Genomic DNA, 14288 nt, shown 5'->3' with positions numbered 1-14288 from the left:
TCTAGACCTGTGATAAAGCTGAAACAAACCCTTCCCTTCCTACATTGATTTTAGTCAATGGTGCTTTATCACTGCAATAGAAACCCTCACTAGGACTCCCAGATTCTAAGGGAGACTCTGGTCCTCATATCTTCTAGGCAGGAAACCTGCTGCCTAAACCATCTCCCCTTCCCCTGCACTCCTTATTTGATTTACTGAATCTCTGGCTCCACAAAGGCAGAGTTGAGAAGTAATTGCAACCTGGACAACCTGACCTGAGAAACCCAATATAGTAAGGATCCTACCCTTTGAAAAAAATAAAAGTTTCCCAACGTCTTCATCATAGATTCACCAAATATTCTTCTGATTGCAGGTTTCTCAAATATGCTACTTAATCATAATGTAGGAAATTCTAAAATCCTTCCCAAAGCCCCAGGCTCCAGAGCTAAACTCACAAGTTAAGACTTTCAGAAACTGCAACTATGCAGAAGCTGTCTAGGAACCCAGGACTCAGCAGAACTCCACCTGTGCAAAAAGATGCCAAGAACGCTGCATCAAAGATGTGCAAATCTAATCTCCATCCTTTCCCCCACCTCAAATCCCTTTCAAAGCAAAGGGAGAACCGGGATTACTCAAAGGGCCTAGAGAAGCAACTCAGCTCAAGTTAATACCTGGCATAAGGTGCTGTGTAGTTAGGGACCTGACTTCAGGTTCAAATCCTAGGTCTATCTGCTCCACTTCCATCTTAGCCCTGGGGAAAGGTGAGGAGTAATCCTGCTCAGTTCCCAGGATGCTGGACCGCTCAACCAAGATCCTAAGCATGAGGTTCTAAGCCAGCTGTCAGCTGTCTGCTAACTGTCTATGGAGTTTTGTTGCTGGGAAGCATAATCTGTGGATTTGTTTATGTATTTATTGACAGAGCCTCATGAATTTCAGGCTGACCTGAAATTCACTCTGTGTTGTATGACATGACTTTTCCTAAGGAGATGTAACACACATATCTGCTAACCCTAAATGGGGAAGCATGACAGACCAAAGCACAGATACCACCAGAGTCCAACTTGGTAAACCAGTGAGGTTTTTTGGGGGAGAGGGTTCTTGTTGTAGGATATTTTGATTGCACTGTGACACTCCAGACTGTTAATGAAGTTTACCTTGAATCAAGGGGTGGAATGACTGACTAGCTGACTGACTGGAATTAGTCATGGAGAAGCCAGCAATTTAGATATAGAAGTCACACAGAAAGGAAAGAGTAGGGAGACAAGCAAGACTCCAAAGAAGTCAGACATACAGTACAGAGCAGGAGTAACCAAGCCATGTGGCAGAATGTAATAGAGAAAGCTAGGAAAAGTTCTGGGCAAGGAGCTGGATATGGCTCTCTGTTTGGTTGGAAGCTTCACTCCAGGCACTGGCATCCTTTTATCCAAAGAGTCTGGAATGATTGGGACCAGTGAGTCTGGAATGCTTGGGTAAAACTTTCTATTCCAGGCCCCCTCCTCTGGGAGCTGCCACAGTCCAGACTCCACCTCCGAGAAAGCCCACCTAACAGTGAGCCCTCCCTAGAGAGGGCCAAGACCACTGCCACACGCTATTTAAACTGCCCCCCAGAGAACGAACACATAGTCTGTAGTCTTCTCGGTATTCCTTCCCCCTCTCCACGGTTTTCCTGGCCTTCCTCCCTTACCCCCCAGGAGTGCTGGCATCCATTAAACCTGGGCTTTTTCTAATTCAGTTTGGTTTGGAGTATCATGTCAGCAGTGAGGCTTATCAGAACACAAAACCTTTCACTTTCTAGTACCACAGTCTCTCAGGTGCATTCATTTAACAATGTAATATAAATTTCTAGTCTTTAAAAGTTATTATTATAAACTATTTAGGATAATTTAAAAGTGCAGATTAGTAGTTGGCATCTATAATATTCAAACTTGCAATTATGTTACATTTGTTTTCAATCTATTTTAGATAGATAGGTAGTCTTCAAACACTTCAGAAACCTTCAGAATATGGCATTTAAGATGTTTTAGAAACACTTCAGAATATGGAATTTAAGATGTTTTAATAATATAAGGCTTTTCATGACAGTGAGACACATCTGCTCCTGGCAGCACCAATTTACTTCAAAAAAGGATGACAGGCATTGAAGAACCTCCATATGGAGTTTGCTTTCATTGTGACAAAGTTAGCTATTAGACAAGAAACTTCCCTTGGCTGGACTGCTTACAGTATGCTGTCCAAACTGGACAAGCAGGACACAAAAGAAGGTGACTGCTGAACTTTGCCACGAAAGGTAGGGCAGTCCTTCAAAATTCCTGCTTCACAGAAAAGTCTGTCAGATATTCTATGTCTGTAGGACAAAGATGGATGCCCCAACCCTGCAGAGGAACTTGGGGTGACTGTCTAGGCAGACAGCAGTTTCTGTCTTTTCTATAGCTTTGGAAGTTGCTTGCTCTGCTCTTCCTGTTTACTCAGTAATCTCGTATCCTTCTCAGATTGTTGATGGGGTTGAAGACTAGATAGGTATAATTACAGTTTTCCTTGTTACCAAATTCAGAAAATAAACTTACATAAGAGATGTAAAGTTTATAAAGCTGAGAGACATAGAAGTCTAAGTTGTTCATCTAAGAAGATGTTTTTAGGTCTAAAAAGATAATTTTAGGATTATAATTCAAGCTATGATAAACAAATTCTACATAAAACTTTGGACTCACTGAGATAGGATAGATAATGGAGTAATTTCTCCAAATCTGTCAGATACAAATGGAATGGATATTGTGTATATAATTCTTACCTGATAACTGTTCTTATTGTATATAGCTTTACTATGTTAGTGTTAAAATCCTTCCTTTTATCAAGACAATACCTAACAATTGTTCTTGTATTGTATTGTAGATACAATTGTTCTATTGTATCTAGTTTTACTATGCTAGAGTTAAAACCTTTCCCTTTTTATTTAGACAGAAAGGGAGAAATGCTGTTGGGTATTTTGATCACACTGTAACACTCCAGACTGTCAATGAAGTTTACCTTGAATCGGAGGGGGAGGGGAACAGAGCAAGTGACTAGCTGACTGGAATTAGCAATAGAGAAGTCAGCATTTTGGATAAAGAAGACACACCGTAAGAAAAGGGTGGGAAGGTACAAGTGATACTCTGAAGAAGTCAGACATATGGTACGAAGCGAAGGTATCTGGGCCATGTGACAGAAAGCAGATTAATAGAGATGGGCTATTGTGACTCGGAGAAGCTAGTGGGGAAAAAGTATGAGCTAAGGCCAAGCTTTCATAATTAGTGATAAGTCTCCGTGTCATTATTTGCAGGCTAGAAGTCCCAATAAGAAAGCACTTGTACGGTTACTTCCTTAAATTACTTACAGGAATATGGGTCAGGGGTTACTTACAGGAGCAGAGACTCGAAGACAGGTGTGTCATGAAAGCTCACCCCAGCATGGGTGGCAGCTCCCAGAAGCTGAGAACCTGGAGCCCCCTGCACAGCCTGCAGACCGCTCAACAGGCTGGAGAGTGTCCTCTCCAGGTGCCTCAGGTGGTCTAGACCTCTACAGGCAGTTTGCCTGCTTTCTGCTTCTTCCAGGCAGCTGTCTGACCTCACAGCCATCTTCAAACTTGGATTGCCTGAATCCTTCTGGCAATTGGACTTCCCTTCCTCTGACAGGAACTCTGAGCTTCCATTGCTTACTCTGGCAGCAGGGAGTCTAGAGAACCTGGTCAGTTTCAGGAACTTCCAAAGCTATTCTGAGTTGTTCAACTGAACAACTTCCCTGCAGGATGTGATATTTCAGTCTCGGAGGAAACGGTTATATATCACTCAGATAGACAAAGCCAGAAAGAAGACCAAGATCAAACCCGTTGCCTTGGAACTGTCAGAAGTTTAGAAGCAGAGTCATTTGAAAAGGGCACTCTCCGAAGAGTTGAGCTGCCTGCAGGCTGCGCAGTGGGCTCCAGGCTCCCAGCTTTGTGAGATATCACTCATGCTAGGGTGGGCTTTGCTGATGCAGCTGTCTTTGTATCATTTCTGTTCCTGTAAGTAACCTCTCACCCACATTCCTGTAAGTGACCCCTATAAAACTCATCAAGTTAGACTTCGGTGGTATTCATACTTTGGTCTGTTGTGGGATCCCTATCTGCGGTGAATAAATGTGTGTGTGTGCGCGCGCGGTGCATCTCCCCAGGAAAAGTTTTGTCACATAGCACTGGGTAGCAGAGAATGGCCTTGAATGTCTGATCGTCCTAGTTCTGTCTTCCAGGTAATGAGATTACAGGCCCGCACCTCCACTCTTCGTTTTCTGGGGTGCATGCTGAGCGAGCGCTCTACAAACTGAGCTATGCCACTGGCCCCTTATTTATTTATCTTTGAGGCAGGGTCTCCAGGTGTACTAGAGGCTGACCTGGAACTCATACTGACCCACCTGCCTCTGTCTCCTGAATAGGTAATAGGTGTGTGCATGGCCATAAGAGACTCAAAGTCGGTGACTGTTTTTGAAGAGACACTGAATCCCCTACCATCCAGCTGCCAAAGAGCAAAATGACAATAAGGAACTATAGGTGATATTTATCATAATAAAGATAAGTGCAGGGGAAAAGTCGTCACGTTAACATTGCCTAGGTTAGGAAAACAATCCAACAAAACAAGCATGTGCCATTACAGATAGGTCAAGCAAAAGATAATGTGACTACAAAGGGCAGGTCTTAATCCTCTGGAAAATAACGTGCTAGGTGAAATGTATTGCTAGTCCCCAGATAGCAGTGACAGAGATGAAACTGTGTACAGGGAAGAAAAAAAAAGCTCTGTGCAGTCTGAGGGAAGTCAAACTTGTACTTCTCTCAGATTGTATAGCAAAAGCATCAGTCAGGGCACACGTGTGTACTTACTGGAAAACTGTCAGTTTCAAACCATCCTTTATCATGGGGATATTTGCAGATTTTTCTGTGAGATTTACACAGGGTATTTTTTTCTATGTGAATTCGCCAGGAAGATTAAGCTGGAGAATACAATGAGACTCACTCATGAGTAGAACCGTCTACAGTAGCCGAATCATTCAAAAAACAACAAAACAAAAAAAAAGCAAAACAGTGCCTTCCTCTTTGTCTGAGTCACACTCTGCCTCCAGCAAATTGGTGAAGGGTTAGTAAGACTGCGGCCACGGAGGTAGATTCAAAACATGGTTTTTCCCCCCCCCTCTCTGTCTTCCAAATACAAATTGAATTAATTTAACACAGTTGGAGCAAATAGCTGTGCTATGTGCTCAATTTAAGTCTTACAGCCTCGCTGGGACAAGGTTCTGTGTTCCCAGTCTGGGACACATGGCTTTCATTAGCTTATCAGGACCCTGGTTTTTACTTCACACATTTGAACGGAGCCAACTTAAGCATGTGTGATGGCCTCAAATGCCCCTGTGTCTTCTGATGTATCCAGAAGCCACACTCTCCTGTTTTGAAACGCCCCTAAATACTAGACGGCTACTTGTAATAGCCAGTCACACGAAATGCCATCTTTACTGGACAGCAAGTAATTTCACTGAAACAGTCACACTACAAAGACGCTCCCCCTCTAAAAGAACATTTATCTGGGAACTTAAAAAAAAATGCTAAAGTTGCAAAAGTGTATTGCTCTAACAAGTGTGTGCATACACATAAGTCAAACTTTCCAGGCTGTGGGTGTCACGACCCATTTGACAAACCCAGAAAGGTAGTCACGACACCTCATGTCACCCTACTGCTAGGGTGAGCTGTGAACTCTGCCTTACTGATTTTTCCAACAGTTTTTTCCCCCTTATTTCTTGCACTGCTAAGACGAGAACCCAGGGCTTTGCGCATGTGAGGCTAGTGCGCTACTGTCAAACCGTATCCTCTGCCCGGATTCTCTAGCTACTGCCCACTCTAGACCACAACTCACCTCTTTTCTCCCCAGCTCCTTCTCCATCTAGCAGAATTCTTCCCCAGCACTGAACTTGGATAACGCAGGACCTAGCTGTTTAAGCTCTGTGCCTGTGGGTGCCTGGCATTCTGGTCACATATGGCCCCTTCTGCTCTCTCGTAATGACTGAATTGATGGAATGGGCTCAGTCAGGTGCAACCAGCAAAAGCTAAGAACAATTCCTGGCCCCATCCATTGTGCGCTCCCCCACAGACACTGTTGGCTGTTGGAAGCACCAGCTGGAAGATGGATGCTGGTATTTCCAGAAAGGCCTTTTGATTCAGGAGGGTTGTGATGGGGCCGCACGCTGTGGCAGAGGCATAATTATTTCCAATAACTGTCTAGGCTGCTTGGTGAGTTGCAAAGCCAGGGGCCTCCTTATTGCAGCCAAATATTTAAGGCTGATCTGGGAGGGTTTCATATTTACTGCCCATGTCAAATTGCACAACTGAAAACTCTACTCTGCTAAAGGGTTATTCAGCAAAACCAAATGGAATTTCTGTCCTTGCTTCTTACAAAGGATGCATCAGCAGTAGTACTTGTGGCCCTTTACACATCCCTACTGCCAGACCACACAGGAATGTCTTTATAGATAACAGTGGAGGAGAAAGCACATGACACATTGTAGGTCCATCGTGAGCTTTTTCTGGAGAGATAGCCAGGCTCTTGCACTGTGAGTGTTGGGACAATAAAGAAGGGAGTCTTGGAGCGAAGTGACAGCATTTACCCACCTCTAAGCCTGTCACTGACCAGCTGTGTGGTTGTGAACAAACTCTGGATCTTTCCAGTGCTAATGCCCACCTCTTTAAATGTGGGTAACTTCGGGGTGGGTGAGGATGAAGGAGACATTGTGTGAGAGCCCTTAACAGGCTCAGGGCACCCATGGAGGTTGCCTGGATGCTGCTGACGTCGCCAGGTGGGAGACACACTCTGTAGAGAGGAATGTTACTGTAAACCAATATCACAATAAATAATAGGCTCAATAAATAATAGAACTAAGGGCAACAGTATCATGCTCAGCTACGCTGAGAATCGCTCAGCTATGGCCTTGAATTGTTCATTCCTTGCAGGTCTTGTTTTAGTCTGTTTTCTGTTACTATAGCGAAATACCTGAGGCTGGGGGTATGTAAGGCAAAGCTGAATCAGTTCAGAATTCTAGAGGTAAGAGCTGAGACCTTCCTCTGGCCATGTTGCCCCTTCCCTGAAAACTGGGATCCAACTCAGGGCCTCCGACAAGCTAGGCAAGCCTTCTAGCACAGAGTTACACCCTGTTCAAAACTTGGTATAGGTTCTATACAGTAGCAAGATCAGGCAGTGTTTTATCACTTGAACCTAACAGAAACTGAATACAGCAGGAACTCTGATCACCTTGTTCAAAACACATGTTTAGTAAGCAACAGAGTTACTTTAGGAAGCTCGTGATATTATGCCAGAAGGTCACGTGACACAAGAACCAGCATTCCTAACAATGACTCCGATTCTCTAGACAACACTAGAGCAACATTGACTCTGGTTACTCAATAAACCCTGAGTGATGTGGATCCCTCAGATAATAATAATCTTAGAATGAGCTTTCTTGGTCATAGAAGGGGTGGAGAGCAGGGATTCTATGGTTTGAATATGGTTTAAGTATGTCTCATAATGGTTCATGTGCTGGAAGCAGTTCTGGCAGTTCTGGAACTTCTGGCAGTTCCGAGAAGTGGTAGAACCATTAAGACATGAGGCCAAAAGGAAATTAGGTCCCTGGAGTCAAGGTGCTTGGAAGGCCTCGAGGAGTAAGTTCTTGCAAGAATGAGTTGTTATAAAAAATAAAAACAAAGAAGAAGATGGATTTTTTTTCCATTATGGTTTCTTATCCAGCTTGTCCCCTCTTTGTCACACACATTCCCTTCACACACACAAGCATTTGCTGTCAGCCCTGATGTGCTCCTCAAAGTGAGGCATAAGCCCACACAATGCTCTTACTCTAGAATTCTGAGCTGAGTCAGCCTTGCCTTACATACCCACCAGCCTCAGGTATTTCGCTATAGTAACAGAAAACAGACTAAAACAAGACCTGCAAGGAACGGACATTTCCAGGCCTTAGCTGAGCCATTCTCAGCACAGCTGAGCGTGAGTTGATACTGTCGCCCTTAGTTCTATTATTTATGGAGCCTTTACAGTTATGGCATCAGGCATCAGGAGTTTGGTCCCTCAGTTCTGGTGAACACATCCTGTCTAAAACTTTTTAAAAATTTGTTTCACACATAAAAAAGATAAAAGATCATAAATATATAGTCTAATCATGATCTCAGAATGAACACCCATACAGTACCACCCTCTCGCTTCAAACGCTTCCCCTTCATCTCGGTCGCTTTCTTATTGCTTGTCAAATACCCTGACAAAAAGCAACTTAAGGGAGAAAGGGGTTTTCCTCCTGGCTCACGGTTCGGAGAGAGTCCATCATAGTGAGGAAGCTGGTCACATCACATCACAGCAAAGAAACAGAAAACAATGCCAGGGTCATCTTCATTCAGCCTGGGACCCTTTCAACGAAGTGGTGCAGCCTGCATTCAGGGTGGATCTTTCCACTTCAACTAACCTTATTTCAGGAAATCCCTCCCAGAAAGGCCATGGGCTAACCAATCTCTTACTCAGAATCCCTCACCCAGGTGATTCCAGATCCTTCCAAGTTGACAACTGAAAGCAGCCATCACCTTCTCCCTGTCCTTACAATGTCACCCATTAAAAGATTCCCTGAGCACATCCCACAAACACTGGGACTGGGCAGTTCTTTGGTACAGGGTGTCCACTGTCCTGTAGACTTTTCTGAGAGCCCTGCCCTGTGCCCATTAGATTCCACTGACATTGTTCCCAAATGGGGACAACCAACAAATTTCTTGGACATCGACAAATATTCCTTGGGGGCAGAGCTATCCCTGGTACAGAACTACCGCAGCATTTTAATAATGATGTCTTAGATTTCCTTTCTCCTTTGTCATGTGACCATACATCCTCTAGCATAATCATTTAGCTCTTCCTGGTAGAAGGAAGGCTTTATCAAATAATTTAAACTGTTACACAACCCCCAAGCACAGCCCTCCATAATAGCCTCCTAGGCAGGGTGACTATGTAATTTACCATCCATACTGGAGGCACCGATATTAATCAGGACTGACCCAAGGCAAGTCAGCATGATCAGCCTACTTCTAAAAACCCTCTGCTGTGAGTGAGCATTATCCTTGCAGCCAGGCACAATTAGGGCTCTCTTCCCACTGGTTAATTGTATATGAAGTGACAGGAGACAATTAAAAGCAGTGTATCCCCCAAGGGCAAAGTAACACAGTCCCAAATAAATAGCTCAGGGTAAGGAGTCGCACATTAAACAACTCATTTGGCCCTGGGACTTAAGGGGGTGCACTCTCCAAATAATGTCCGAGACCAACTTAAATAACTCACATCACATTAGAATTAAAAAATTGATTTAAAATGAATGCCTTTGAAGAGCTGCCCATACATGCCAAACCAAGCATGGTCATCCCTGGTAAGAGGGGTTTGGGTGTATGGTAGATAATTAATTTATGTATGTACACTTTCCCCTCTCAGCAGCAGCCTTGTATCAGTTTCAGTTGCTCTATAGTTTGGTTTCATAAGCCCTGATATTTACTACATTCAGAGGCAGGTGGGTTTCCTTTATACACATGAAAAACTATATTGATAATCTATTTGCGGGAGTATAGCTTAGCTCAACTTCTATTACACAAGACATCAAAGAAAACAGGACTCAGTTGTCTTCATTAGACCCTTGTAACTCTGCTGAAAAACCCGCTCCAGATCTTAGTGTACAATTCTCTTTCCCAGCAACTGTAGTCATGTGACAGGTCACATGATCTGGGTAGTTAATTCTCTACTCCCGAATTCATTTATTACAGGAGCTTCCTCCAGAGAAGTCAACCAGACTGAGATTTTTTTTTTCCTGCAAACTTTAGAAAGAAAGTTTGCAACTTGTTAGGCTAGAAGTTCAACACCTGAGCCCTTCTGTTATTCCTATGGCTAGGGGTTTATGGTGGAAAGAGATAATACAGTACAGTGGGAAGACCAGGAGGACAGATTCAGTGACCACCTCTCTCTGGCACTGACCCAGGTCCTATCTGGGTAATTACATCACTGGCTTCCTAAGCTGTTGCCCCTATGACCAAAGCCCTTCACCCCAGTTTTTAAAAGCCCCGCTTTTCTGCCCTGTATCCTGGGTTCCTCTTTGCATGGTAAGAAACCAGATCTTGAAATTGTTTTTCATCTCTAAGCAAAGTTCACCCCATCTTCTAATGCCATAAACCAATACACAGAAATAGACAGCGCTTTTGTGCTGTCTATAAAGTGTCTCGAATTCACTTAAAACTGTATTTCCCCCTTAAAAAAACAGTACTGATAGCTACACACCCTCCGTAGCAGTGCACTTAAACTTCTGACAGTAACTCACAGTGAAGTGACATGTTATGTTGTAGCCCAAAATGTGTACATCTCTCCCACCCCCTAAATCTTACTCAAAGTTCCATAAAGCCACAGAACTCTTACCAACTTATCACCGAGCCAGTCTCTTGTCATATAGTCTTTTGTTTGTTTGTTTTTTCGAGACAGGGTTTCTTTGTAGCTTTGGAGCCTGTCCTGGAACTAGCTCTTGTAGACCGGGCTGGCCTCGAACTCAGAGATCCACCTGCCTCTGCTTCCCGAGTGCTGGGATTAAAGGCATGCGCCGCCACTGCCTGCCCTGTCATATAGTCTTTTAAATATCGGTTGTGACCAGTAAATAGAGCTTATGACCTTCATTTTGAAACACACTGTCTTGTGAGGTAAGGTTTAGAAATTGAGTTCATAAGGAAGAATTTGTCTTTGTTTTTGTTTTTAGGACATTATCATTTCAGGAGGGCAGTTTACAAAAGAAAGTAAATTCGGCCCCCAAATTATCAAAATAGTTTTTATAAGACACCTAGCAAAAGAAAAATGCCAACTTAGAACGTCTTTTTGATGGCCTAGGATCCATGCTAACTAGAAGAGAAGGTGGGTGAAAGCCCTAAGGTTTTAGAAATGAATTCACTGCCAAGAAAAAGATTATCTAAAACAAAATAAAAATGTTAAGTGAGAGGACAGGAGAAAGGGGAAGGGAGAGGGCAGGTGGGGGGAAGGAAGAAAGCGGTCATTTGTAGTGTAAGCTTCAAGCCTTTGCTTACATGTGCAAAGATAATTGTACAGTTCTGAAAATTATCACAGACTGGATATGACAGTCAGGCATGTTTAGCTGCCTTCCATGCTCCCTGTTTGTGTTGTCAGTTAGCCAAAATCTCCTTTCTCTTCCTGCAAAGTGTTAATTAAATCTCTGCCACCAAATGGGCAACCAGGAGTCCCAAGTTTTCCTAGAAACAGAGACTAGAAGTGGCAAATATTTCTGAGACCAGACAGCTCTTCTCACACCCTGTCCCACAGTCTGGACTGGCTGTGAAGTTAGCTCCGCCCACACTTTGTAGGCTCAAATGTAATTCTGTACCTGCTACAATGGGCCCCTTAACTTTTCTGCAGCTAGAATGGAAACCTGTGAATTTGCAGAGTTATGACTGGGGCAAGCATTTACATGTCCTGAGGCCTGACCTTCTGAAAAGTTGGTGGACAACGAAAGCCAAACTTCATTGTGAATGTGTTAGAGGTAGATTTCTTCATTGCCCACCATTGTCTTACCCAAATATTTTCCACCCTTGTTACCAAATATGAGCAAATAAAGTGTTCGGTTAATACATGGACATGTCCTGAAGAAATAGCAAACCTTTTCTAATATAAGAAGCCCCGAGTTTTTCTTGACCTCCTCTGGGAAATACATGTACCACTCCAAGATTTTTGCGTTTATGTGCCTGCGGTTGTTTACAGATCAACCTGGTAGTGATTTTGTAACATTGAACTTGGGAACAAAAATACACAGAACTCTTGATTCTCCATCAACTCTTAAATATCAACTTAAATTTATGAAAAAGAAAAGACAAGGTGTCTATTGCTGTTGACTTGTGTACTTGTTCTTTATAATCATTAAAAGAACGTTGGCTGGGGTCCCTTCTAGTGACCCTGCTCTGCTAAGGAGCGGAAAATGGAATTAGCTGAGTTGCTAGTAGACTCAGTGGCATGGTCCTTAACCTTCCTCTAGGGTTTGCCATCTCCTGGGCTAGTCATGACGCCTGCAAACGGCCAGGCTGCCTGACACAGAGCTACCCCGTTCTTTTCAGCAGGCTGCTGTGTATGACAGATCAAAGAGCGGCTTGAGAGGGTTAAGGAAGGCGGAGAGGCTTTCCTTCCCCTCCAGACACTGACTTTGGAAGTTCCTCAAATCCACTCCCATTGGGACAAGAATCAGCATGTCAGGGATTGCCCTGTAATCTTTAACACATCCTCTGAGTTGGCTGCTACATTTCTGGGGCAAGCTCAGGCTAACCCGAAAGAATCACCCAGCTTTCCTTAGACCGTGGCTGTCAGCACTGTGGCGTCTTTCTTCCTCAAGGGGCCACCTTGCAGTCGCGGCCCTCTGGGTAACAGCAAACACATCAAGTCAGCCCGCAAAGTTCAGAGGAGTTGGCTCTGGTATGTTTACAAGTCCTTGCAGATCTCAGGAATGTTCAGGATAATTATTACCGCACCCAGAAGCGCCCAGCCCAACCCTCTCACATCTGGAAGGAAGGAAGCGGCCACACAAAGGAGAGAAAGAGACCTCCTCCTGCCACTGAATTCTCAGACTCGGGGAAGACTGGAGTCCAGCTCTACCCCTTTGCAAATGGGACCCAGCTCTAATCAGAAGCATCTTTAAGAGCGCCAAGCAAAGGAAGACTTTGGCCTCTAGCCCAAACGAAGGAGCACTTCTCAAATTAGGGCTAAATATGCCTTCTCGGGATGAAAATGAAAAGTGAAATACTCCAGAAAAATTGACAGGGAGCGTTTCACACGCACACAGCCTCTCCAATACAGTCGCGTCTAGGCTGTGACATGCCTATTTACAAAGGGTAGCTAGTCCAAACCCTGGGTGTCCTCGGCTAACGCCAGGGACCCCCTGCTCCTCCCAACGCCTTCGGAGGTCAGCAGAGTCTGGGATTCAAAGGTTCTCTCCCTACCTCCCACCAGGGTAAAGAGCTCACAGTCCTTGGCGGCGCTTTCTCAAACCCCACCAGTATCAAAGCTTTGAACCCGCCAAACTTCCTGTCACCACACCGCCAGAGCCACCAAAGAGCGGCGCCAAGTGCCTAGGAACTCCAGTCCAGGCTGCACCAGCCCGTGAGCCTTGGGGCGGGGCTTCCCGGTGTCAGGAGATTGGGGACCTTCTCCGCGGGTCCCCAACCTGCGCGCCGCGGCGGGGGGGGGCGCACTCCCAGCCCCTGAGGTGAATCTCGGTCTCCTTCTCCAGTGACAGCGCGCTCCGATATCCCCGGGACAGTCGCCCACCTACCTGCTCAGCCGCCTCCTCCCTCCGGCGCGCGCGGCTGTCGCCTTGCTACTTTATTGTCTGCGCTGCGCTCCGCGCGGGACCCAAGGAGCCCGCTCCACGCCAGTCCCGCAACTCCGCGGCGCACGGCGCCTTCCCCCGCGGCGGCTGTCTTCCTCTCGGTCCTCCTCCTCCTCTCCGCCCAGGCTTGGGCTCAGCTTCGGAGCCACGCAGCCCAACTCCGCGGCAGCTAGCCGAGCGGCCAGAGCCCGCAGCATCCCCCGGCTCGGCGTCCTCACCAGAATCCCTACCGTCCGCGGATGAGCCTGGAGCCGCCTTCCGAGTGTCCGCGCGTCCCTCGGTCCAGCCTCCGGCCGCTGTCAGCCCGGTCTCTCCACCTCTCTCTGTGCTGCCCCCGCCCGTCGCCTCTCCGGGGGCCGGGGCGGCCCTGCCAATGAGGCTCGGCGGATGCGCTGTTCCGGCCCAGTCATTGTATCGGGAGGAGGAGGGGGAGCGGAGCAGGGAGGGGGCGCTCGGCCCCGCGGTTGCAGCTCGCCTGGCCGCCTGCGCGCGCACAGGCAGCGGACACCCAGTTCAAGCAGGTCCTAGGTGCAGTTGGAGACCTCGCCTCTCTCTCACTGCATGGACCCTGACTTCAAAAAGCTGTGTGACTCTTGATTGCGCTTCTCGGATTTAGGCATCCCAGGACCTTAGAATAAAGGGAGACGGTGGGAAATGCAAGGTGTCCCCAAGGACTTCAGTGGGGCTGGAGAAATGACTAGATCTGAGACTCCTGCAATCTGATGGCTCTGAACGAAAGAAGAAAGGGAAGGAGTGCCTGATACTGTCCCACACTAGACATTTACGATATGACATTTATTCACTCTGTTTCTGGGGTACCGTCTTGCGCTTTGTTTGAAGACTCAGAGAGAGTCCCTCCGAACAGCTAA

General features: G+C 45.8%; 1 protein-coding gene across 1 annotated transcript in view; it reads right to left on the bottom strand.

Annotated features, from left to right (window-relative positions):
• Window positions 1-13691, bottom strand: part of Frmd4b (FERM domain containing 4B) — a 332373-nt gene extending 318682 nt beyond the window's left edge. The window contains exon 1 of the mRNA XM_085686778.2: window positions 13363-13691. The gene's annotated coding sequence lies outside the window, so the exon portion shown is untranslated. The remainder of the gene's footprint in view (window positions 1-13362) is intronic.
• Window positions 13692-14288: the final 597 nt, after the last annotated feature.

Source organism: Myodes glareolus, chromosome 3, assembly GCF_982192425.1.
Source record: "Myodes glareolus chromosome 3, mMyoGla1.1, whole genome shotgun sequence".
Lineage (NCBI taxonomy): Eukaryota > Metazoa > Chordata > Mammalia > Rodentia > Cricetidae > Myodes > Myodes glareolus.
This window is presented reverse-complemented; position numbering and strand designations above follow the sequence as displayed.